We start from the raw sequence: 27,911 nt of genomic DNA, 5'->3' as shown, positions 1-27,911 counted from the left end.
TGGTTAGTATACTTGGCTTATTTCCCGTATTTCCTAAGTGGAGCGTAGGGCATCAATGAACTTCCGTCACAGGACTCCGTTCTGCGCCATCGTCCTGATCTCGATCCAGGTCTTTCCTCCTTTCTACATCCCTTCTGCTACTACACTCTTCCTCCATGTGTTCCTTGGCTTGCCTCTTCTCCTGCTACCTTGTGGGTTCCATTCCAGGGCTTGTATTGCTATGTTGTCTTTATCTCGCCTTAATGTATGCCCGATCATTGGTTAGTATACCAGGCAAAGTCTTCACTGGCATCTTAAAAGGGAGGGTGCGATCAGTGGTTGAGAGCAAGTTGGATGAAAACCAGTGTGGTTTCGGACCACAGAGGGGCTGTCAGGGTCAGACTTTCAGCATGCGCCAGGTAATTAAAAAATGCTACGAGAGGAATAGACAGTAATGTTTATGATTCGTAGATCTGGAGAAAGCATATGACAGGGTACCGAGGAAAAAGATGTTTGGCATACAAGGGGACTGTGCGACTAAGGGTAGATTAATAAAATCAACCAAACGCATTTGACAATTATGCAGCAGTGAGAATTGATGGTAGAATGAGTTCTTGGTTCAGGGTACTTACAGGGAATGGACAGGCCTGTAATCTTTCACCTTTGTTGTTCGTAGTTTACTTGGATCATCTGCTAAAAGGTATAAAGTGGCAGGGAGGGATTCAGTTAGGTGGAAATGTAGTAAGCAGTCTGGCCTATGCTGACGACTTGGTCTTAATGGCAGATTGTGCCGAAAGCCTGCAGTCTAATATCTTGTAACTTGAAAATAGGTGTAATGACTATGGTATGAAATTAGCATTTCGAAGACTAAATTGATGCCAGTAGGTAAGAAATCCAAGAGAATTAAATGTCAGATTGGTGATACAAAGATGAAACTGGTAAATAATTTCAAACATTTTGGATGTGTGTTCTCCCAGGATGGTAAAATAGTAAGTGAGATTGAATAATAATAATAATAATGTTATTTGTTTTACGTCCCACTAACTACTCTTACGGTTTTCGGAGACGCCGAGGTGCCGGAATTTAGTCCCGCATGAGATTGAATCAATGTGCAGTAAATCTAATGCAGTGAACTCGCAGTTGCGATCAACACTATTCTGTAAGAAGGAAGTCAGCTCCCGTACGAAACTACCGTATCTTTATATTTGTCTGTTTTCAGACCAACTTTTCTTCATCTTCATCTTCTTCTTCTTCTTAATCTGATTACCCACGAGGGTTGGTTTTCCCTCGGACTCAGCGAGGGATCCCACCTCTACCGCCTCAAGGGCAGTGTCCTGGAGCTTCAGACTGGGTCGGGGATACAACTGGGAGAATGGCCAGTACCTCGCCCAGGCGGGCTCATCTGCTATGCTGAACAGGAGCCTTGTCGGGGAATGGGAAGTTTGGAAGGGATAGACAAGGAAGAGAGAAGTAAGCGGCCGTGGCCATAAGTTGGGTACCATCCCGGCATTTTCTGGAGGAGAAGTGGGAAACCACGGAAAACCACTTCGAGGATGGCTGAGGAGGGAATCGAATGCCCCTCTACTCAGATGACCTCCCGAGGCTGAGTGGACCCCGTTCCAGCCCTAGTACCACTCTTCAAATTTCGTGGCAGAGCCGGGAATTGAACCCGGGCATCCGAGGGTGGCAGATAATCACAATAACTACTATACCACAGAGGGCCAACTTTGCTTCACGGGAGCGAAAGCTGGATAGTCTCAGGATATCTTATTCATGCGTTTGTAGTATCAGACATGAAAGTAGCGAGAATGATTGCTGGTACAAACAGGCGGAAACAATGGCAGAAGGATACTGGGAATGAGGAGATAAAGGTTACGTTAGGAATGAACTCGATGGATGAAGCTGTACGCATAATCCGTCTTCGGTGTTGGGGTCATGTGAGGCGAATGGAGGAGTATAGATTACCTAGGAGAATATTGGACTCTGTTATGGAGGGTAAGAAAAGTACATTGAGACCAAGATGACGATGGTTAGACTCAGTTCCTAACGATTTAAAGATAAGAGGTGTAGAACTAAATGAGGCTACAGCACTGGATGCAAATAGAGGATTGTGGCGACGTTTAGTAAATTCACAGAGGCTTGCAGACTGAACGCTGAAAGGCATAACGGTCTATAGTGATCATATATGTAAGTGTCTACTAGGAAAAGACCTGCACCAGGCCTCTCCGGAGGCCATACGCCATTATTTATTATATAATTATGTAAGTATGGATTTTGGTTGCTGCTCGAAACATGTCCTTTATCCACACTTCCCTATGTTTAAATCTGTTCACTTCTCCACAAACTCATAAGAACCGACGTAGACTATTTTCGTCTGCCGGGCTAGTGGCTCAGATGGTTGAGGCACTCTCCTTCTGCCCGCAACTTGGCATGTTCGATCTTAATTCAGTCCGATGGTATTTGAAGGTGCTCAAATACGTCAGCTTTGTGTCGGTAAATTTACTGGCACGTAAAAGAACTCCCGCGGGACTAAGTTCCGGCACCTCGGTGTCTCCGATAACCGTAAAAGTACTTAGTGGGACGTAAAGTGAATAACATTTTAGTATCTTCTTTAAGTGTGACGAATGTAATAACAAACAAAATAACCCAATGGCGCAACAGCCCCGAAGGGCCATGGCCTACCAAGCGACCGCCGCTCAGTCCGAAGGCCTGTAGATTACTAGGTGTCGTGTGGTAAGCACGATGAATCTTCACGGCTGTTATTCTTTTTGACTTGACAGTTCCTGTTGCTCTAATGGGGAATTATTCTACTACTTTAACAGCCATTTTCAGATGTTCTTCTCCTCAAAATCAATATAACTATTCAGTCATGCATTTTTGTATCAGGACCGATGACCTACCTGTTAGGCCCCTTCAAACAGCAAACAAACAAGCAAACTAACATTGTTGTGTCTTCCTTATTATATTTCTGCATTGTTATGCTAAATAAAATATTCCCAAACTCCATACGTTCGACTCCGACTGGGTTTCCATATTCAGCACAACGCAACTTTTTATTTAATATTTTGATAACGTTCGTGGCATTAATTCTCCTGGTGCCTCCGTGGCTCAGGCGGCAGAGCGCCGGCCTTTTACCGCCGGGTTCGTTGGTTCATATTGCGGAAACTCCATATGAGTTTTGTGTTGGACAAGACGGAGGCAGGGTAGGTATTTCTACGGGTACTCCGGTATTCGCTGTTATCTTTCATTCCAGAAACACTCTCCAATATTATGGCATTTAATTTGTCAGTCATTAATCATTGCCCCCGAGTGCGACAGGTTTCGGCAGCTGGCACAGTTCCTATCCTCGCCGCTAGATACGGGCTCCATTATTTCCATTCCTGACCCGGCTGAAACTGGAAACAGGCTCTGGATTTTCATTTTCATGGAATTAATTCTACTCATGGTGCCAATTTACTCACTACAATCGAACAGTACAAGAGACGCACTAGTACTGCAGCTATACTTGCCACTTGTCAGTGCCGATACAACAGGCCACTGTCTAATGGCACCAGCAGGCAAATGCTGCATTTTGTATAGAAAAGTCGCAGACCAATGTTTTTGTGATGAACGATATGCAGTACATTCTTAGCACGTTTTTGTGCGCTTCATAACGTTAGAGGTGAAGGGCGTCCCTTTTGAGTAATACATATAGAGACATATTAATAACTCAATTGCTTCATGTTGTGGCATATACGCAATATGAAGAACTTCCTTGAAAGTACTAATATTGGGTATTTTCCATCATTTTTCTCATTTGATAACATTTTATAAAGAATGAAAACCTTTTAAAGCTGATTCCTGGTACGCTGCTTCTGGGGCCATTGCAGCCACCATGACTGTGTTTTTACCAGGGGTTTAAGGTAGGATGCCCTTCTTGTTGCCACGTGATCAGGTAAAATTTGTAACGCGAGACTGACCAGGAATCGAACCTCGGTCGTACGGCTACAACTAATCAACTGCACTCCCTATGCAGCGATTGGTACCACAGTACTTGTGTGTGTTTCTAATGGAGGGGAGGTTTCAAAAAACCTAACGTCTACAAAATTATCAATTTTGAGATATTGGTGTATCCTTTTGTTTTAGCACGAGCTGAATTAATTGGCGTAGTCGAAATGTAGCTAAATGTAATATTGTGACGTAAAAGATGGATGAAATTACATATCTACTGGCAACGGGTTTTTACAGAAGTGGACATCTACACTGCACTTGCTGAAACTTGATACCTATATATTTAAAATGAAATCGCATTTGCACTGAACCACTACATAACTGAACTCGAAAAAAATTTGAAGGAGGAAACGAATCTTGTCCTGCGGATCTTCTCGGATTCATGTGCCTCACAGATCAATAATTCTACAGTCTTTCCCATTCTTATGAAAATAGTAGACAATTCTACTGTTTTCAAGAAGATTCTCCATTTCTTCCCCATCCGAGGTCACAGTTACCTTCCTCCAGACCGCACCTTTGCAAATATTGAGAAAGAGTGTCGAAGAGTAGACACGACCACATTACCATCAGAATATCACGCGATATTAGGAAAACATGGGAGTGCCTAATTCTTGGTGTAGACTGGTGAATATTTGATTTTAAATCTAACTCTCAGGAAATTTTGAAGAAGCTTCCATTCAAAATGAATGATGTCCGTGAAAACAACATACGCAGGGCCCAGTATTGAAGTTGAATTTCTTAATCCGAGAATAAGTAATAAATCAAGTTAGTGAAAAAAAAAGAGTACTGGCATAAATAAGTTATTGAAGTGCGTCGATGTGTCTTCACAAAAAGCATTAACATTTTATGAAGACGTGTGCCGGGTTTGTCAGTAGAATGGTGACGATAAAGCAGCGTCTGTGTATTTTGATGAAGAGACTACATATGAGTTGATAATAATGTGTTCATCAGTGAAGTGTCCTGTTATTTTTCGGACTTTCTTATTGACAATATATTTGGACAGTTAATCAATAATACATCTGAACAAAGCCATATAAATGCCTGAGATATCTTTTTTTTCCTTCACAGCACAATCTGCTTTAGATGTCTAAGTATAGTAGGTTTCCCCTTGAAAATTTTGATTAAGAAGTTTAGAAACTAATAATACAAGTGTGTGGATGTTGACTTTTGTAAATGTTTTTTCAGGGTTAATTTAGATACAGTATTTAGTTATAAAACATGTAAAATATCCCTTATCTATTTAATTTATATCCTTTTCTTTAAACTAATATTAGCTGCAATAATACTGTGTTTCATTTCTGAGTTAATTAAAAAGAATCTCCTGAAAATTCATATTTTTGTTTTGTGAAAAAACCCTCAATTATTCACGTCATGTAAATATTGTGATTTCGCATATAACACACCTCATTAGCATCACCATTGCCGACCTTTTGCGTAATCACAATTCCTATTACTTAAAAATAACTTGAAAAATGAATAAGACTGCATGTTGAGGAACACAAGATGAAAGCTATTTTGGAATACTATTCTGATTAACATAAATCATGTTTGCACCACTGTTGAATTTAATCTAAAATAATGGTACTCTGCCAACCCTAACTTGCCATATACAATACTCCCTTTTCTCCTAATCCATGAGGGGTAGTATTCTCAGGTTTACGCAGTATTTTTGGAGGTATTATGTAGATAGATGAATTTTATGCTATCTTTAACGTTTCAAATATAAAATGGTAGGCCTCTATCTAATTGAAATTCAGAATTTTGTGAATGGGAGGGAAAGTTTTGAAGCACAATATTAAAATGTAGCCAAATTTTTTTATTTTCCAGATGTACAATATTTTGCTTATTTTACAAGTTCACTTTATGTAGTGAACTATTATTCTTCTGTTACCCTTTCAGAAGCTTGATTGTTCCAGACGCACAGTGTGCTAAGTTTCGAAAAATGTCAATTTTCTTGAAAGCAAGTTTTTATAATTGAAACCACACTGACAATATAGCTTGAATACATATAAACAAACCGCCAACTGGAAGCCGTTTGCCTCTGACTACGTGGTCAATTTAAATACTGTAGAATGCTCTAGCGATAGCTGCAAACTTTCCTTGTGTGACCATTTCAAGAAGCGTGGAGTTTAAATGTATAACAATTTATTTAATGCAGATATATTTTTAAAAATTAAAATGAAATTGTTCTAAATTGATTCTCGCTGTAAGCTACATGTCACTTCAATCAGACAAGTCCAGTTAATTTAACGTGCTACTATTGAAAGTCATGTGTTTAACATTTTTGCCTGAAATGTTTCTCTTAAAGGAGACACTGAGTGCAAAGTTCCAGTGGTAGTGGCAATTGCAATTACTCATAGCCTATACCTGCACTTTTATCAGAACTTTATGATCATCCGTGATTTTATGACTTCTTTCTCTACAGTAAGGAAAGAATATGCATGATTTCCGTGGATTAGAAATTATGGTGGTCGGCAGTAGGTTACGAAACTTAGTTACTGAATCCATTGATATTTACCAACATGACCAGCGTTTAAAGGTGTTGAATTTCAGTAGCTAGTAGAACTTCCTCCATCCAGCCTGGTCGTTTTTAAATGCTGTGAAAAACCACTAGTCATAGTGGCAAAGTCGGTTAAGGACTGTCCTCTTTTTCCCATGGTAGCAAATGAATTCCGTCTGAAGTCGATGGTACTTGAAGTTGCCTAAATGCGACGATTCGGTGTCGTAGGCTTCCAGCACATTAAATAACTCACGCCGGACAACATTCCAAGATCTCGGCGTCCCTTAATGCTCATATCGGGCCGATGACCTAGTTGCTAGGCCCCTTTAAACAACAAGCATCAATACCCATATCAGTTGAAGGAATGCAAAGTAAACATCATGATCGTGATCATCATCATCATCATCATCATCATTCAGACTTCAAAGGAAATACCTAGGTAACTTGCAAAAGAGCAAAAAAATCAGCAAAGCAAAGCATTGAAGACCCTGGGAGTTGTGGAAGTTAAAGGTTTCCACTATCTGTAACTTTGGCTCTTGGTGGGGTATTGTGGTTTTCTCTACGCCCAGCCGCCTTTGCCCCCAGGAATTAACCTGGTACTCATTTTTGATGTAGGCTGAGTGAATCTCAGGGCCATGTGCACTTCCGGAAACGGTAATCTCGTTTCTTACATTTCTCGCCATCCTGAAGAGGAATCGAACCCATGTCCTTCCGGATGAACCGAGCACACCTTTGTCACAGTGGATATCAGGGTAAGGAATTTCCCCTTTAGTTACCAGAAAGATGAATTATATGTATAGCGATATTGTTTTTAAACTCCCTTCGTGTTTATCGGCGATGTGTACAGTTGTAGAGAAACACCCGAGATGAATCATGGATACTTGGTGACTTATTACGACGCACTTCCGAGAGGTACGTCGAGAGCGGAGAGCTGTCATTGAATTCCTCTTGAAGAAAAGGGAATACAATTTAGGTCATTTAGTTCTCTTTCTAAGGATATGAAAGAAGGGAGTTGAGGACGATTGTGAATTTTGGCGTGATCTGACGTGGCAGGAGAGAGCATCCTTTTACTTTCACAGTCCTCAAATCATTGAGGTAGAAGACGTCGTACTGGGAAAACACTAAAAATGTTGTAGGAATTTGACTTGTCAAAGCATCCATCTTTCCATGTAACCAAAGGAATGGGGAGGTAATTTATGTACAGAATTTATGTTCATTTCGACTACGTGCAGACTTAAAGGTTTACGTGGTAATGTCACCTGTTCGAATCAAGTTTAAATCTAGGTTGTAACAGGCGACATGGAATTCTGGTGCTTTAAAAATCTTCAAGTGTATTCTTTACAAGAAGGAGACGTTTCTGTGTGCCGAGTCCGGTGTTCCTTGTCTAATTTCATCGTCGTGGTAAACAGGGACATTTGATATACAGTACATTTTACTGAAGATATGTGCTGCTGCCGGAGGAAATTCCAAAATGATAATTTTGATAGCAGAACAAACCTACCTGATGCCCCTCAAGGGATGAAGACAAAGTTCTTATTCTTTCCTTTTTGCTAGTTGCTTTACGTCGCACCGACACAGATAGGTCTTATGGCGACGATGGGATAGGGAAGGGCTAGGAGTGGGAAGGAAGCGGTCGTGTCTTAATTAAGGTACTGCCCCAGCATTTGCCTGGTACGAAAAAGGGAAACCATGGAAAACTATCTTCAGGGCTGCCGACAGTGGGATTCGAACCCACTATCTCCCGGATGCAAGCTCACAACTGCCCGCTCCCAACCGCACGGAGGATTGAGCTATGTAATCGTAGCGATTGTTTAGTGCAATTTCGCTACCGAGGAGGTTCGCATACAGCTGAAATGAAGCAAGGAAAGTAAAAGATCTAAAATAAATAAAAGACTACTAAATGTGAACAATCAAGAAATACTTAAAGATGTCAATTTGTCTTCTTAGCCGAGTATGTTAATTCAGGATCCAATGCAAGTTGCTTTACGTCGCACCGACACAGATAGGTCTTGGTGACTTATTACGACGCGCTTCCGAGAGGTACGTCGAGAGCGGAGAGCTGTCATTGAATTCCTGAAGATTGTCTTCCGTGGTTTCCCATTTTCACACCAGGCAAATGCTGGGGCTGTACCTCGATATAGGCCACTATAAAGTACTGTACAAAAACACTTGTGAAAGTTTCAAATGTTGACTACAAAAGTACCGAGCTCGATAGCTGCAGTCGCTTAAGTGCGGCCAGTAGCCAGCAATCGGGAGATAGTGGGTTCGAGCCCCATTGTCGGCAGCCCTGAAGATGGTTTTCCGTGGTTTCCCATTTTCACACCAGGCAAATGCCGGGGCTGTACCTTAATCAAGGCCACGGCCGCTTCCTTCAACTTCCTAGGCCTTTCCTATCCCATAAGGCCTATCTGTGTCGGTGCGACGTAAAGCAAATGGCAAAAAAAAAAAAGGAAAGACTACAAAAGTGCGACATCTCGACTGTAAATGCGCTTGCCATTTGAAGGTGATTTGTGAGAGACATGGCTGAAGGCTACCAATAAAATGTAGTTAATTATTTGGAGAAAAATAGCCTTACCATTACCAGCGCATTCCTTCAATGGTGTTTAAGTCGTATGAATAGTTATTATTTTCAATGCTGCTGGGGATAAACTGCAGTAGGGATTGTTTACGCTCCCGTTGTACTTCCTTCCTTCCTTCCTTCCTTCCTTCCTTCCTTCCTTCCTTCCTTCCTTCCTTCCTTCCCGAGCCCCAGCCCCAGTACACATTTTATTCCTACAAGAAGGTAATATTTACTCTCAAGTTTTGAAGCCTTCGGTTGGTCTGTTGCACTTTTGAAGCCCATCGTTCAGATTTGCCCCTGTCAGTCTCGCTCGCTATCTATGAGGGATGTTGCAACTTGTACGTTGTGGAAGTCCGTGTACCATAGTACTGTCCGGCTCCGTGGCTAAATGGTTAGCATGCTGGTCTTTGATTCAAGGAGTCCCGGGTTGAAATACTGTCCGGTTCGGGGTTTTCAACCTTCATTGGTTAATTCTTCTGGTTCGGAAGCTGGGTGTGTGTACCGTCTTCAGCATTAACATGCATGTTAGGTAGGGCTCTATCCTTACAGACACATAGCTCACCTAGAGGGTGCCATCTCGAATGACCTGCGTCAGGCCTCTCCGGAGACCACACGCCATTGTTGTATCATCGTAGTGTCATTGAAACAAATGATATAGTAACGGAAATCTGATGGAAACAAATGACGGTTGCATGAGGTTGAGCTTGCGTTTATGGTAGGAAGTGTTCAGTTTCTGATGTGAAGTGAGCATTTTTCTCGGACCAAAGAAATACACTTCTTCGCGTTCTGCGGTATATGACATCCATCGGCGGATGCAGATTAGGTGTCGGTCTGCAAAGAGCCACGGCTAGTCCGTGGTCCGACTGCCCTGCACTCCGACCGACCAGCCGAGGCTCTACGCCTCTGTGTTTGGGGAAACGGAGAAGGGCTGGTCCCAACCCCCGTCGGCTGGTTTTCCGTGGCTTTCCATTCTCCGACACTAAGGCTAATGCCGGGGAAGTTCCTAGAATATGCCACGGTCGCCAACCCTCTCACCTTTACCAAAAATATCCTCCTCCAATACAGATTTCCTGGCCTGAGAGACGGCGTCACCGACTAAGAGGCCCGCCTCCCCCTTCAGGGGAGAAATAAAAGCATTGAGTAGTAGTAGTATATAGTCTTTGACCGGGAAGTGTCGGTTGTGAATGTTGCCAGAAGAGACTGGCATGTTTAAAGACGCATGTTCATGTCTACGGATCCCTTGGACATTTATGAATTGTATTCATTATATTGTAGGTTACATAGGAGTGTACTGGCTGTATAATGGAAGTGTTGAATTTATTCATGAAAATGTCACTTCTTTCTGTTCCCATTCACTATTTGGGTTTTAATAGTCCAAGGAGGTTGAGATTAATTTTGTTTTGCTTTTAATTTGTTAGCATTTCATTTGCAGTGTCCCTGTTGGTTTTGATTAGGCTCCCACCTCTTGTGTTCATGATAGCAGAACCGAATTCTGGACACGCCAAAGTGCTGGAAATTTTGTCTCGCGTATGTTTCTTATGTGCTGTAAATGTACCTACACGGGGCTGGCTTATCTGTTCAACTACCACCGGACTGAACGAGGATCGAACCCGCCAACGTAGGTTCTGATTCACTCTGCCCGGTGGTGGCGATATTTTCTATTTTTCGTTACATGTTATGATGAACAATTTCTGTGAATTTTGTAAAGAACAGAAACTCATTGAATGCCGGAATGTAAGTAGGCGTTGTTCCGCGATAAGAAACTGATATGGTGCGAGTGACAGCTGCAAGCAAAGTTTAGGATAAACCCATTTGGGGTTAGCGGCAGAACGATTTCGAGAGTTATTTGGAATGAGGGAGCGAAGAAATAGAACAAGTGAATAGCAGAACGAATTTGACACCCATCTTTGAAAACCAGTGTGTAAAGAGTCCTTTATGTGGTAGGCAACGAAGCGACTGTGCAATAGTTCATCTCTGGATCACCGCTAATTTCAATGTCTACCGTAATTGCGGCTTTGTGTTCGTAATGTCTCAACTGCTGAGATAGTCTGTACTCCCAGAGTTGAGTAGGATGAACCCACATTTACAACTCGCATGACTGCTGACTTGAATCCCTTGGTTGGAAAACGGTTATAGTAAAATTAACCCCGCTTCGGTGGATTAAACTGCAAGGCCCATTTGACTGAGTTGCGTGTCACCATGAAACAGCTACGTTTTGATGAATTCAACGAGGTTTTTTTTCAATACTTTCAATCTCTTTATCGCCAGGGGATAAAATTATTTGAATTTCCCACAGCTGGTTAACTCTAAGTGGTTCGCAGCCAAACTACTTTACCATTCCAAAGCTCTGTTAATTGAGCTGTACTGGAGTGATGTTCATTACTGTTGTGTATCTTCACGATTCAGCACCTATGACATTGAAAGTAGCCCTTCATCATTTCCATATTTTTTCATTCTCGCAAATGATTTTGGTATTTCTGTGTATCGTGGCCGCGAGTAATTTTATGACGTTTAATACAGCGATTACCGTATTTACTCCGCTGTAGTTTTAGAATTTACTTCAGAAAGTTAATTTTGACCCGTAAAATGTCTCCTGTCCGCCTCTGTGGTGTAGTGGTTAGCGTGATTAGCTGCCACCCCCGGAGGCCCGGGTTCGATTCCCGGCTCTGCCACGAAATTTGAGAAGTGGTATGAGGGCTGGAACGGGGTCCACTCAGCCTCGGGAGGTCAACTGAGTAGAGGTGGGTTCGATTCCCACCTCAGCCATCCTGGAAGTGGTTTTCCGTGGTTTCCCACTTCTCCTCCAGGCGAATGCCGGGATGGTACCTAACATAAGGCCACGGTCGCTTCCTTCCCTCTTCCTTGCCTATCCCTTCCAATCTTCCCATCCCTCCACAAGGCCCCTGTTCAGCATAGCAGGTGAGGCCGCCTGGGCGAGGTACTGGTCATTCTCCCCAGTTGTATCCCCGACCAAGAGTCTGAAGCTCCAGGACACTGCCCTTGAGGCGGTAGAGGTGGGATCCCTCGCTGAGTCCGAGGGAAAAGCCGAACCTGGAGGGTAAACAGATGATGATGATGATGAAAATGTCTCCTATTTTACAGGAATGAAATGACATTATTATCATGCGTGTGTTTTAAGAGTTCTGTCTTCGACCATAGAGACGGCGTATATTTGGGTACGAGTTAGTAATGGGAATTCCCTTGCTACTCTTGGACAAGATTTGGTCCACGAGATTCCAAGTAAAGCCAGTGGTCCTGCAGATGGATCATCTAAGGCGAACATTCCACCACACTTATATATTTAAACTGTTTGTTTGCTAATTCATACTTCTACAAGGAAGATACATTTTCTATGAAAAATAATTCCAAATGTGGTACAGATTACGAAAACTATGCCATGCTAAACACTATTTCCGTTTCTCTGCGATGGCGTCCTGCTCCATGGCTAAATTGTTAGCGTGCTGGCCTTTGGTCACAGGGGATCCGCGTTCGATTCCTGGTAGGGTCGGGAATTTTAACCATCTTTGGCTAATTTCGATGGCGCGGGGACTGAATGTATGTGTCGTCTTCATATTTATTTCATCCTCATCTCGATGCGCAGGTCGCCCACGGTCTTCAACTCAAAAGACCTGCACCTGGCTAGCCGAACATGTCCTCGGACACTCGTGGTACTAAAAGTCATAATAGACTTATATATTAGGCCCTACGTTCATTTTTTACCGTTGCTTAATATGTATGGCCTAATAGTTCATTGTAGGCAAAATAAATATGCAGTACCTTGTATAATCTTTATCCGAGAATTTTTCGTACAATTACCTCATAATTTCCCCTACTCGCATGTTCTCTCCCACATGATTTTTGGCAGCGATGTTTAGGAGGGGAGTATAACGCATGTGCACGTTAACTCTAGCTCTATTGTCTCTGTAATAGTGCTGTGCCGATTGTGACTCCTATTTAAGGCGAATTTCTGTTGTCTGTCCGTCTTCTTACCTTTGAGAATGTGAAAGGTTGAGCAGTGGAGTTGTTCTGCTTGGACTGACTATTTTGGATCTGAAATGAATATACTGTAATACTCGTTACTGTGTTGTCCGTCTTACTTCAACTGAGTGAAGACAATCCACCTCGACTTGTCGGACCTTAAATCTCTTACAGTTTCCACTGAATTGAATAAACCATATTCAGGCTCAGAATAAAGCTGATAAAAATATTGGGCTTTCCAAAATTATAATCATTTTAGAATATTAAATTTGTGATCGAAACAGACTTTCAACGTATTAGGTCGTGTTACGTACATGTAGTACGTGTTGAAAAGATGTTAAGTACAGAACAAAAATGGCCAGCCGGACACCAGTGGGATCCGAACCCACAACCTCCCGATTTCGCGTCGGTTGCTCTACCAATTGAGCTATGGTGGCCTAGGCCATCTTTGTTCTGTTTGAAAGGATCTGAGCTACAGGTCTGGCACTGCTGCTAGCACACTGTAGAATTTGTGAATTTGGTCCTGTTTTACGATCAGATGCCCTCCATGACGCCAAAACTTTGCGAAGAGATATCTTCATATTTCAGTACATCCTTCTTTGGTATTTGGCAGTATAGTGTGTTGTGTTTGAATGAAGAAATATACAGTAAGACAAAAAAAAAAAAAAAAAACCCTTCTGTAGAGTAAGTTTATTATTCCATGATATTTAGCAAGTGTGGACGTATCATCAATCAGCCTGCCGTATCATGTTCTTCCTACCTCCTGTGTTTACAGCAGTGATAACTTACTCTCCTGACTTTCTACACCTTCTGTTCTCTTGAACTTGAACGCAAAGAACTAAAGAACTGACTCAAAATCTGAGAGTACTGCTGGGCACGAAGGTAGTATGTGAGAAATATTAATCACATTTTTTGCTATTTGTTTTTCGTCTCACCGACACAGATAAGTCTTATGGTGACGATGGGACAGGAAAGGCCTAGGAATGGGAAGGAAGCGACCGTGGCCTTAATCAAGGTACAGCCCCAGCATTTGCCTGGCGTGAAAATGGGAAAACCACGGACAAACCATCTTCGAAGGTACAGACACTGGGATTCGAACCCACTATCTCCCGGATGCGAGCTCACAACTGCGCGCCCATAACCGTACGGCCAACTCGCCCGGTTGATCACAATTAAGGGGTTTCTTCTACATTTCACAAGCTATTAAACCTTGTCTTGCGAGACCACTCCACTAAGTAACTTATTCCCAAAAGAGAAAATTCAAGTCCGCCTCTGTGGTGTAGTGATTAGTGTCGTTAGCTGCCACCCTCGTAGGTCCGGGTTCGATTTCCGGCTCTGCCACGAAATTTGAACACTGGTACGAGGGCTGGGACGGGGTCCACTCAGCCTTGGGAGGTCAACTGAGTAGAGCTGGGTTCGATTCCCACCTCAGCCATTCTTGAAGTGGTTTTCGTGGTTTCCCACATCTCCTCCAGGCGAATTCCGGTATGGTACCTAACTTAAGGCCACGACCGCTTCTTTCCCTCTTCCTTGTCTATCCCTTCCAATCTTCCCATCCCTCCGCAAGGGCCCTGTTCAGCATAATAACAGGCGAGGCTCACTGGGTGAGGTACTGGTCATCCTCCCAGTTGTATTCTCAGACCCAGAATCTGAAGCTCCAGGACACTGCCCTTGAGGCGGTAGAGGTGGATCCCGGCGGTAGAGGTGGGTCCCTGGCTGAGTCCGAGGGAAAAAACAACCCTGGAGTGTAAGCAGATTAAGAGGATATGGCATAATAAAACAGATTTTATCAATAACGTTAGTAATGTGTTTATGCTATGTTGTGTATTCCCTTGCTAAATTTAATGCATTTCTATTGTAAACAGTCCGCGTCTGTGGTGTAGTGGTTAGCGTGAATAGCTGCCACCCCCGGATGCCCTGGTTCTATTCCCGGCTCTGCCACGAAATTTGAAAAGTACTATGAGGGCTGGAACGGGGTCCACTCAGCCTTGGGAGGTCATCTGAGAAGAGCTGGATTCGATTCCCACCTCAGCCATTCTCGAAGTGGTTTTCGTGGTTTCCCACATCTCCAGGCAAATTCCGGTATGGTACCTAACTTAAGGCCACGACCTCTTTCTTCCCTCTTCCTTGCCCGTACCTTCCAAACTTTCCATTCCTCTACAAGGTCCCTCTTCAGCATAGCTGGTCAGGCCGCTTGGGCGAGGTACTGGTCCTCCTTCCCAGTTTTTCCCGGACCCAAAGTCTCACGCTCCAGGACACTGAGGCGGTAGAGGTGGAATCCCTCCCTGAGTCCGAGGGAAAAGCCGACCTTGGAGGGTAAACAGATTAAGAAAGAAGAAATGAGAAAGAAAGGCGACCATATTTTAAACACATCTTTTGACAAGTGCCTGACTTGTTTCGTAAAGCGTGCGGGGAAGTTATTGAGTATGAGATGTCGCAACTAATTTCTGTAGCACGCCTCACACAGCTAATAAAATTAATTTTTTTGAAGAGTACGATATATCAATGAATCACTCCCAGGAAAGTGACATCAATCGAAGCTGAACATCATGGGTTGCAATTCTTAGCGTGGATGATTTCACTGATTTTGTGTAATCTCAACATAAAGGTTGAAAGCTACCTTTAGAGACGTAGTGTTTGAGTGCTAATATTGACGGTGTCCAATATTTTCTCTTTATTTCCTTTTAGAAGGGTCTGCTAGTATCCGTTGAACGTTGAAAGAAAGACTTTTGAATTGTTTTGTCTCGCAATTAACCGATGAGGCGAATTATGAACTGAAAGCTCAGTGGATGTAGCCAGCAATATATTCAGGATATTGCAATTTGTGTAAAAAGTTAATTGAACAGTTAATTAATTGAATTAATGTCTCTACTTTTAATTCATTGTTGTGCGTTTAACTCGTTGAAATGGAGTACAATTAATTGATGGTACAGTCCATCTCTGAAACTGCTAAACGATTCATTCGGTTTCATCGAAAATTAGTACTTTTACTACAGTATATATCCGACAAATTGAAGCTCAGATTAGGAGAAAAATAAATATCAGTAGTGAGGCAGAAAAGTCCAAACTACGATCTTTCACCATCCTCGTAAGTATCTTAAAGGTAATATTTGGTAGTAATAAATGCATATGGCAAAGACATAATGGACTGCAGACAAATTAGTTATTCAGAGACCTTCTTGTTTAATCTTGCGTTCCTACCACTTTCGCCTAAGGGTGTTAGGGTATGTTGATGAGTGTGATATGATTCTCCTGTTTTCGTTTTCAGACGCTCTCTAGATAATAAAGCCAGCGGAAGGAAAATATTTACATGTTCGAGTTCCTTCCAATTGAAATGAAAGGTTTACTCCAGGTCTATCAAGGCAGACATGTCGGAGTACATTTAACATCACTTTATACAGTACACAATCACATAGTTAAATTATGTTTCTAGTGACCTCTTTTCAAATATTTTGATGAGAATATCAGTGGTTGTTAGCAATGACATGCCGGCGACTGTAGTTCAGCCCTTCCACTTCCTGTGAAATCACGTGATGATAGCTCCTCGGCAAAAATCAAATATATATTTTGCTCCATTCTCACTCAATTTTGGGCCGGGCTCAGTGGGTGAGATGGTCGAGTGCCTGCCATCCGAACCCAAGTTGGCAGGTAGGAGTCCGGTTTAATTCTATGGTATTTGAAGGTGCTCATATACAATAGCCTCGTGGCAGTAGAGTTATCGACACGTAAAAGAGCTTCTGCGGGACAAACTTTCACCACTTCGGCATGTTCGAAAACCGTACAGTTAGTTAGTGGGACGTACAACCAATAACATGGTTATCATTTCACAATATTTTGGACGGGTATCTTGGACGAAATTAAATATATGCAATTTACAGTGAACTCGTTATAGGATACTGACCACTGAATTTGAACTGAGTGTCTTCATAACACTTAACGGCAAGTGGCGGTACCCGAGATAACAAAAGAGGTAACATGAAGGGTCGATGATGTGCCATGGCGGGCTTCATCTTGCTGTATATCACGCGGGTGTGTGTGAACGCATTCTCAGAAAATGCTGAGATAGCGGATTTTTAATAATAATAATAATAATAATAATAATAATAATAATAATAATAATAATAATAATAATAATAATCACCATCATCATCATCATCATCATTTCCTTCAACTTATCACAGGTATTTCTGCGGTTACTGGATACATCCTTGATCGTTTTGGGTTTCTTTTTTCTCTTTTTGCTATTTGCTTTACGTCGCGCCGACACAGATATGTCTTATGGCGACGATGGGATGGGAAAGGCCTAGGAATGGGAAGGAAGCGGCCGTGGCCTTAATTAAGGTACAGCCCCAGCATTTTCCTGGTGTGAAAATGGGAAACCACGGAAAACCATCTTCAGTGCTGCCGACAGTGGGGTTCGAACCCACTATCTCCCGATTACTGGATACTGGCCGCACTTAAGCGACTGCAGCTATCGAGCTCGGTCGTTTTGGGTTTGGACTGTAGGTTTAAGGCCGGATGATTTTCCATACATACATAGATACATAGATACATAGATACATACATACATACATACATACATACATACATACATACATACATACATTTGTCTTCATTATAGACTGTTATGACTTCCAGCGTCCAGTCTGCAAGCTTCTGTGACTGAACTATGTGACTCCACAATCTTCCATTTAGAACTAGCTCTTTGGCCACGCACATTTCCACATTTCTCACAGTTAATTAAAAACCGAGTCCAGCCATCGGTGTTTAGTCTCACCATCTCTTACCCTTCGTGTCTGAGTTCATTTTTATCTTAACGAACCTCACCTTCTCTATTCACATCGGATGTCCCCACCACCGAAACGGGATTTTACGCAAGGTTTCATCCATTCAATTCTTTACCTTTATCTCCTCATTGCAAGAACCCTCTTGCCATTTTCCCCATCTGTTTGTACCAGCAATCATTCTCACAAATTCCATGTCTGTTATTTCCAACAGCTTTCACTTCCGTTCAGCAAATTTGGTCTGAAAAGAATCTTGATAAAAATTAAATGGGACAAACATAAAATACCATGCGCTCATTCACCTTTTCACCATTGCGTAGCTCAGGATTTATTCATTCGAAGTTTCTGATCTCATTAAATATGTTTTTACTAGGCCTAATTTCATTATGTTTAAGATCTTAGTTGAAATCCTTCTTTCACTTTGTACTGAAGTAATTTTGTAAGGTATTCAACGTATACGCTGTATGAAAGAGCTCATTAGCCTCGGTGACTGTAATCCAAATTTCATTATTGTGGATAGCATTGCTAATTTTTTTAATACGCTTCCTGTAGAAATGTTAACGGGAGTAAATTTTTATAATGCTTGCTATCAAAGGAAGCAGCAAAAAGGCTATGGTAACCTGCGGTGAAGCGCAGATTTTGACTCTAAATAAAAGGTTGGAGCTCAGGGGAATAGTTTAGTTGTGAAGATGGCTAGCCAAACCCTCTTGGTTGTAGTGCCTCTCCAATTGAAGATGGAGGGTTGTCGACTTTGTTTACTCGCCCCGGATAAGAGCTACTAAACTGTGTCTACAGGATGGGTCTGCTTCCTTGGTTGTAGCTCCTTTTTCTTAAAAATGAATTCATTACAGTGGAGGCGTCTACAGTGGGCGTTCTTGTAACAGGTACAGTAACCTGAACCATTTCTCCGCAATGCAGAGCTGCTAATTATGTCCTCCATTGAAGACTCTCTTTCCCTCCCCACTTTACCGTTCCGTTTTTCTTCTACTTTCCGTTTAATATCTCGCAGCCCGTCCGACCTCCCGCTCGATACTCGCCAGCCAGCGCGAGTACGCTTAATAAATTGAACCCGCAATTCTTACGATAAAGATTTGCATCTTTATTATCCTCATTTCTACCGTTCCTGGCCGCTCCATAGCAATTTCGCGGAGCATTTATTAACATGGATGCAAACATTACCCGTCTTGCCGAAAAATTATGTTGCATTCCTTTAAGTTATTGTGACTAATATTACTCGATAACAAAAGGGCAGATTATCTCGGGGTTTTGTGCCTTAAAACTATAATCTCCGTCACTCTACGATTCAGTTGTAAAGTTTTCAAGTGGACACGGATAAAAGGGGATTTTATGATTCAAGCAATTGAAAATTAACCTGTTTTGGTTGGTTTTCCTTGGACTGAGGGAGGGATCCCACCTCTAACCCCTCAAGGGCAGTGACCTGGAGCATGAGACTTTGGGTCGGGGTATAAGACTGGGAGTAGTACCAGTACCTCGCCCAGGCGGCCTCACCTGCTATGCTGAACAGGGGCCTTGTGGGGGATGGGAGGAATTGAAGGGATAGGCAAGGAAGACAGGAAAAAGCGGCCGTGGCCTTAAGTCGGGTACCATCCCGACATTTGCCTGGAGAAGAAGTGGAAAAACACGTAAAACCACTTCATGGATATCTGAGGTCGGAACCCACGGAAAACTACTTCTAGGATGGCTGAAGTGGGAATCGAATCCCTCTCTACTCAATTGACCTTCCGAGGCTGATTAGACCCCGTTCCAGCCCTAGTGCCACGTTTCAAATTTTGTGGCAGAACCGGAAATCGAACCCGGGCCTCCATGGGTGGCAGATAATCACACTAACCACCACACCACAGAGGAGGACAATTGAATACATGGTAGAAAATATCTCTTATAGATAAATATGACCGAAAAGAAGCAAAATAAAATCGAACATGTTTGCGTATCTCCAAGGAATTAGTATTCTCGATAATTTGATAGTATTATAAATAAGAGCCGGGCTGTGTGGCTCAGACAGCAGAACTGCGGGCCACTGGAGCCAGAGGTGATGGGCTTGATCTCAACTCAGTCCGGTGGTACTGGCAGGTGCCCAGATCCGCCAGACGCGTGTCAATAAATTTGTTGGCACTTTGAAGAACTCCTGCGTTACAGAATTCTGGTAGCTTGACAGTGGGAGGTACAGTTGCTAAAAGAAAGAGTGATCGCACGGTATTGCGTAAGTTCCTTGCAGGTATACTCTTCTCAAAAACAAATGAACCACCGAGATCGATAGCTGCAGTCGCTTAAGTGCGGCCAGTAGCCAGTATTCGGGAGATAGTGGGTTCGAACCCCACTGTCGGCAGCCCTGAAGATGGCTTTCCGTGGTTTCCCATTTTCACACCAGGCAAATGCTGGGGCTGTACCTTAATTAAGGCCACGGCCGCTTCCTTCCCACTCCTAGCCACTTCCTGTTCCATCGTCGCCATAAGACTTATCTGTGTCGGTGCGACGTAAAGCGAATTGAATAAAAATTGAACCAATCGTTGTGGGTATCCACAGGGTTGTATCTACATGGGAGGTGAATTATATTTTGAAAATAATTCAGGTTAATTGGGAAAAAATATTAAATGCAAGGAACATACAATGCTATGCGTCTATTCATTTTTTGAGCGACTATACAATTGTTACTACTCTATCATAAATGAGAATATACGAAACCAAAATAGGTTCTTGTAATTTCCATATTAGCTACCACTAACAGGGGTGCCTACATTCAAAGACCTGTTACTGGTAACGAGAGGTCTGTTCATGCATCAGTTACTCCCACACGTCTTTCTTCTGTGAATGCCTTTATTTCACCTGTACCTTTGGACGTGACAATCCTTATAGTTTTCGTCAGGAATAAACATTGTCCCTTTCACTGAAGCGAGGGTAAAGGAAATAATAATGGGAATTCGAGTCCCCGTCAGGAAGTAGAAAATTTAGAATGGAGTTTTCCACTTTTAGAGAAGCACATGGCTCTGTGGTTCACTCAATCTACACCAAAAGTAATAGCAGTTTAATTCCTAGGGGAAAACGAGGCCGGCTGTAGAGCTAACTACTCAATTTAGTGCCGAAGTTATGGCTAGTGGATGTCTTTCTTTACCTTCCTCTCCTCCACGGGCTCTAATGGCCTGAACAGAGATGGCTTTCTTCTTGGTATATGAACACGGGAACTTGGATGGAAGGAAATTCCACAGTAATAATAACTTTAAAGCTTTGATTCTTACGAAACACAGTTACACATTGTGAACATGAAGGGTTATTGTTCGACAGGTCAAGTACATCGCGGTAGCAGAATCATTAAATCTCATTATGAAATCCGTTCTGTAAGGATTAAAGGAAATGAGTCGCAGCATCCGTAATGAGGTATGCAACACATCTCAGCACGTGTTGTGGGGTCGGCCAGTGCGATATCAATAGGAGTGCTGTTGTATGACTTGTGATACAGTGCTCATTGACTTTCCAAACTCACATGCAGCTTGGAAACACACATACTTACTGTTTGCTGTCGTATTGTATATTATCTGCTCAATCGAGCTATATTTATATACTTTAACAAGCTGGTTTGCGTGTGAGTTCTGGCATTTGCGATAAGTTAAGCGCTTTGAGGTGTAGGCGTAGTTCATTTCACACGAACATGCCTGCCACTCAAGAGCAGCAGGGTGCGACATACTGTCAACTTTCAAAGTGAGAGCCGTAATACTATGTACAGTTGTATGATGAAAATGGTACATAATTAGTATTACCGATCTATTGAAATCTGTCAATTTGTTTCAGGCGTTAGAAAGCCTTATAAATATCGATGCTCAGCGGTTGACACTCACTTTGTTATTTGTTATATTATACTCAGTGGCGTATGCTGGAATCAAGACGTGGCCTGCCACTAGACTTAGGCTACCACTTTTCGATGGTTGGTTTAGTAAACGTCAAGCCTTCAGCGTTTTGAGCTGCAGCCAACGGAGTAGACTGCTGTGTTGTCAAGGCTGCTTCAAAAGCTACTGCCCTGGCCTCTGCTACTGCTAATGCTCAACCCGTGATCAGCGGAGACGGTATCCTAAGGTTTAGCAAATTAAAGTCCGGCTTTGTGGCTAAATGGATAGAATGCTTGCCTTTACCCCCTCATTACTGTTAATTCCCCTAGCTTGGGGACTGGGTTTTTATAACGTCTTCACCATTCATTTTATCTTCGTCCGACTCGTTGGCTGAACGGTCAGCGTTCTGGCCTTCGGTTCAGAGGGTCCCGGGTTCGATTCCCGGCCGAGTCGGGGATTTTAACCTTAATTGGTTAATTCCAACGACACGGGGACAGGGTGTATGTGTTGCCTTCATCATCATTTCATACTCATCACGACGCGCAGGTCGCCTACGGGAGTCAAATAGAAAGACCTGCATCTGGCGAGCCGAACCCGTCCTGGGATATCCCCTCACTAAAAGCCATACAACATTTCATTTCATTTTATCTTCAGTACGTCACCACCAAGCCTATACAGATGCCATGCACCATTATTATTATTATTATTATTATTATTATTATTATTATTATTATTATTATTAACAAATAAAATGTTGAATTTTACAGCGATCATACCCATCGTTCACTGGTTAATTGGTTTCCTCGGAAGATCGTGGTGGTGTCCGACCCATGATCACGGGTTCGATTCCAACCAGCGGAAGAGAACACTAAACCTGAAAGATTGCATCTCATTTTAGCAGGTCTACCAATAGAAAGAAAACTATATTGCTCCTATGACAGCAGCCCTGCAGTGTCTTCCTACAAGGATGTAGAAGTAAACGGGAGTAAAATACCAGCACTCAATTATCTATATAATTAAGTTAGAAGTATGAGGTGAGGAAGTATATACGATGCGTAACGCATGGTTGATGGTTGGCAGTGGCGATTTGACGATCCGAAGCCTAGCACACCTATCCCCCCAGTCCTCGCTCCTATCCGATATACAGCAGCAAGCCGCGTTGGGTTGAGTCGAGGGGTGAGATACTAGAGTCTGGGCTGCAATATGTCTCCTGTGCCTTGCTCTTAGAAATACTTGCGAGGTTTTTTCTCACAGCTTTCAAGTTTTGTTAATGGAACAATGTGTCAGATGCTTACATTATCATGTGCTTTAGACTTCCATCATTCTCAATACTGAGGTTTGGGCTTCACTGATAGCCTCGGTAGCGCACAGCATACGCCACCGGTTACACTAGCGAGTTGTCCGTATAAGGCCGCAATATATTGGGAATGTAATATGACTGAAATATGAAGAATGCTAGCTACCTTTTGCCAGTTCGCAACTCCTCCGTATAGCCAGTATAGTATGGGCAGATCTAGTTATGTGTGTGCTCTAGCTAGTCCTCAGTTCTGGTACAAATTTGATCTGTACCGAAATAATTACATTATCTCGGTGATACACAACTCTTTTACTGTCCTAATGTTGCTTGGGGCGGTAGAATTATAGGTAGAAGAAGACGACGAAGCGTACAAGTTATTCACCACTGCCCTAAGCTTAAAATCCACCTTATTCCCACTAGATCGAGTGGCTAATTCCGCCGTGATACGCGGAGAACGAAGGCATTCCGGAACTTATTCCAAAAAAGTAATATTATTTATTTAACGCCACTTCAATTGCTATGTAGAATAACAGACAACATGGTCTCGCAGCTCCGTCCCGCAGGAATTCCTTAATATGTATTATGCCAACGACACGAAGTTGTTGCTGAGAACGAGTCCACTATCTTAAAAAGTGAAGGACAACCATCTGACCAAGTTCGGCCGAACATTACTGTACTAACGGTGTCTTACATCAGGTGATTTGCACTGAGTGGCCAAAAGTCATGGGAAGGCACTGAATGTGGTGTTAATAACAAGGTGTTCCTCCGCAAGCCCTCAAAATGACGGCAGTACGGTGAGGCATCAAATCTACAGCGTGTTGGAATCGTTCTGGAGGGATTTGAACCCACGCATCTTGCAATGGTACCCACAATTTATATTTTGTAGTTGGTGCGGGATTCGTGGAGCGTACACCAGCATCGACAGCATCCCCTAAATTCTCTGCTGGATTAAGATCGGGGGATCTGGAGGGCCAATCCATGGTCATAACTTCACTGGAGTGCTCCTCCAACCCCCTGCGTGCCACCACAGAGCGGTGACATGGCGTATTGTCCTGTTGAAACATGGCATCTCCATGAGGGTACTCTAGGGCCAGAAAGGAATGCAGATGGTCTGAAGGAATGTCCACATCACAAGCAAATGTCAGCGCTCCCTGCATCCGGATAATGTAGCCTAATTGCGACCATGAGAACGCCGCCCAGACCAGAACTGAGCCACCTCTCGCCTGGACACAACCTTATTGACACGCAGGATCCGTAGCTTCATGGGGCATACACCACACTCTCACACACCCATCAGCTCAATAAAACTGGAACCGCGATTCATCGTACCATACCACACGCCGCCACTGTTCCACGGTCCATTGAAGGCACGTCTTTGATCTCTGCGCCGAGGTGTCAGCAAAGGGGCACGGGTTGATCGTCGGCTGGTGAAGCCTATGCGGTGCATTTGCCTCATTACTGTCCTGGTAGAATTGAGTCCATGACTCCCAACATTCAACTGGGTGGTGATCTTACTTCCACTAGCAGAGTAACCCAGTATGGTTCTGCGGAGGCGACGTGATGTCTGTTCGTTAAAAACCTGTGGTATTCCCATGCGGTGGTTTATGCGGATGGTAACATTCTCTCTGCGTTATCGAAGATCCACCCTCGACACTGTTGACCTCGAAAAACCGAATTCGCGTGTAGTCTCTGCAATGGTATGACCCATGCGCCTTGCGCCAAAGGTCATCCCACGTTTTAAGTTAGTTAACTCGCGACGTGTTGCCATGTTCACGACACTGATGTCTGTGACAGTTTGCTCAGAGACGCCGCAGCTAGCTGCAACGGTCAGGGGTCGTACACGGCACATTTTCTATTGGGACACCCCTTCCCGTGACTTTTGGCCACTCAGTGTATGTACACACGCTGAATTTCTAATAACTACATGATTGAAGAAAATGAAAGATTTTCCACCCACTCATAAGGCTGTGGATTACATGAGGAGGATTTAGCAGGCGGGACCAATATTCAGTGAGAAGAATGGGTCTGTACCGAGGGAACTCTATTATTCAAAATGCGTTCACCGCATCAATCAGCAAATCCAGATTGGTGTATGGCAGTTCTCATCATTCCTAGCTTATGTTTGCTAACTGCAGAATTCCTCCTGACTCTTCCCCAATACTTGAACTACATATCGTAATCTTGTGGTCGCCCTGTAGAAGAGATCAGTCTTTGTCACAGCATCACACGACCGCACCTGGAATTTTTGTTTGTTTCATGAACCTGAGCTCTATAATGTGTGACATCACTCATGCAAATTTAATTCGCAATGAGGTGAACAATGGCCGGGCTTTGTAATGTTAACCAGTCAATCAAGTATTGGAAGAAATAATCCCGGATAGTCCAGCGCACACAACGTAAAGAACGGCCAGACAATTAAGTATTAGTCATCAGTCATGATTATTGACGTCCCATTCATTGTGCCTTACAAGAGGCAGCGTGCGGTAGTGGCAAAGAAAATTCTGCGAGCGTTATAGACAATAGAGCCTTTGTCAAGTACTGTAAAAGTCTAGACTGAATGGAGTATTTCCCCGACATGGTTCACAAATTATAATTGATAATTGAACGCTTGAGAATGGCCAACTTGTCTGCAGACTGAGCATCTCCTTTTGAACCTGAGAATCAAAAGTTCATAACAAAGTCATCACTAGTTTCTATATATATCTACCAGTTATGTTACGGTAGACTCAATAAATTTAGGCACTATACATAACAGTAAAAAAAATCATAATTTCCAACGGAATATGTTAGTATAATAAATGTACTTGAGTGTATCATATTTCATCATATTTACCATATAAATCATCCTTTCTTGACGGTGAAAGTAACAAATGATCCCCAGACATCGGCAACTAACGTACAGATATTCACTAAGAACTAGTTTGTACTCTGTAAGGAACACATCATTTCATGAGATGATGTTCCAGTTGAAGCAAAATCTCTTCGGAAACGTGCAAGAAAATCCTCTATTTGAAGCTCTCAAGGGTTCAAGCGGTAATGGAGGCAAGCGCATTGTCAGATAAGCGGTATTTCTTCCTCAGCAACGATATTGTAGAATAAGCATGAATCCTACCTTTTAGTGGTTAAGTCACTGCTTGTAATTTTTTCTCTCATTTTCTTTTGCCACATAGGTATTTTTCGAATCTAGAAACATTTTACTGTTCTTCCCGTTTCAATCCCCTCTTTCTTTACTAATTGTATACTTTTTTTACAAATAGCTTTACGTCACATCCACACAGATAGGTCTTATGGTGACAATGGGTTAGGAAAGGGATAGAAGTGTGATGGAATCGGTCGTGGTCTTAATTAAGGTACAGCCTGGTTTACAATTAGGAAACCACGGAAAACTAACTTCAGGTCTGCCGACAGTGGGGTTCGAGCCCACTATCTCCCGAATGCAAGCTCGCAGCTACGCGCCCCTAACCGCACAGCCAAATTTGTATGGGAATCTTTCTCTTTCTATTTTTGCTTCGTATTCATTACTCGGATATTTAACCGAAAGTGAGTCAGTATCACAATACATTCTCACCAGATGAGCCCCTTCCATTGATTCTTCACGGCATAAGCAACGATTTTCGTCATGTTTCTCTCTTAGACCCTTATTCGTATATATATTTTTCGTACCCATTAACCACCACACCATACCTCTTGCTTCTGTATTCGTAAGCCTTTGTTATTTTATTGACAAATTTGGCAGAATTCTGATAATGTTCTTTTGGTCCTACATTCTGCCATGATCACCTGCTTCTCAATACCTTTCACTCCAATAGTTACTTTCACACTCACCTTCTTGTCATCCTTCTGAAACTCTTTACATATAGAGAGCGAGTTGGCCATACGGTTAGGGTCACGTAGCTGTGAGCTTGCATTCGTGAGATAGTGTGTTCCAATCCCATCGTCAGCTGCCCTGAAAATGGTTTTCCGTGGTTTCCCATTTTCACACCAGGCTGTACCTTAATGAAGGCCGCGGCCGCTTCCTTCCCATTCCTAGGCCTTTCCTATCCCATCATCGCCATAAGACCTATCTGCGTCGGTGCGACGTAAAGCAAATAGCAATTTTCCGTTTAGGAACCGTTGGGAAACGTTCCGATTTTTAAGAAGCATAACTATGGCTCCAATTTTTAGAATATGAACATGTGGAGGCAAACCATTAATTCCAAGAAATTCAAGAATTATGTGGAAATTGAAGTAGCTTGCTTTCATCTTCAGTACTAATAATGTATTGACGCTAGTGTATGGTTCTGAATTACCGGTTACTTTCAAATTAATGAAGAATGGCAACTTTCGAGAAAATTATATGTTTTGGAGAAGTGAAGATTTTGCTAAACATTTCAATTACGATATAATCATGTGGTAAAATTCTGTCTGGTAGTTCAATGACATTTTGCTATTGACATATTATTTTTTGCCAAAATCTTGGCTTTTTCTACCATCCAAAATTTTATTAAATATTTTTGTTTTTATTGATGATGATGCTGATGCTTGTTGTTTTAAGGGGCCTAACATTTAAGGTTGTCGGCCCTTTGTTATTATTACCAGCATATGATTGTTACCTAAATATTTCATAAATTCGTAATTTCATTAATAGTATGTGATTCCCTCCCCCCTTCCGTTTTTCATTAACTACAGTACTTCATCAGTAGTTATTGGTCCGTCTAATACGGACAGAGTGTTCTACATACGTCGAGGTTTAGTAGTCTCATTACCGAGCTCGATAGTTGCAGTCGCTTAAGCGCGGCCAGTATCCAGAGTTCGGGAGATAGTAGGTTCGAACCCTACTGTCGGCAGCCCTGAAAATGGTTTTCCGTGGTTTCCCATTTTCACACCAGGCAAATGCTGGGGCTGTACCTTAATTAACGCCACGGCCGCTCCCTTCCCACTCCTAGCCCTTTCCTGTCCCATCGTCGCCATAAGACCTATCTGTGTCGGTGCGACGTAAAGCAAC

General features: G+C 42.7%; 1 protein-coding gene and 1 non-coding gene across 2 annotated transcripts in view; one reads left to right on the top strand and one right to left on the bottom strand.

Moving 5' to 3' along the window:
* LOC136864403 (MOXD1 homolog 2) overlaps positions 1-27,911 on the top strand; it is a 795,728-nt gene that overhangs the window by 64,254 nt on the left and 703,563 nt on the right. The window lies entirely within an intron of this gene.
* On the bottom strand, positions 13,368-13,444 carry TRNAS-CGA (transfer RNA serine (anticodon CGA)). The gene has a single exon. It is a non-coding gene; the product is annotated as a tRNA-Ser (tRNA).

This window comes from Anabrus simplex, chromosome 2 (genome assembly GCF_040414725.1).
Source record: "Anabrus simplex isolate iqAnaSimp1 chromosome 2, ASM4041472v1, whole genome shotgun sequence".
NCBI lineage: Eukaryota > Metazoa > Arthropoda > Insecta > Orthoptera > Tettigoniidae > Anabrus > Anabrus simplex.
The sequence above is the reverse complement of the archived record's forward strand: the minus strand, read 5'-3'. Positions and strand labels throughout refer to the sequence as shown.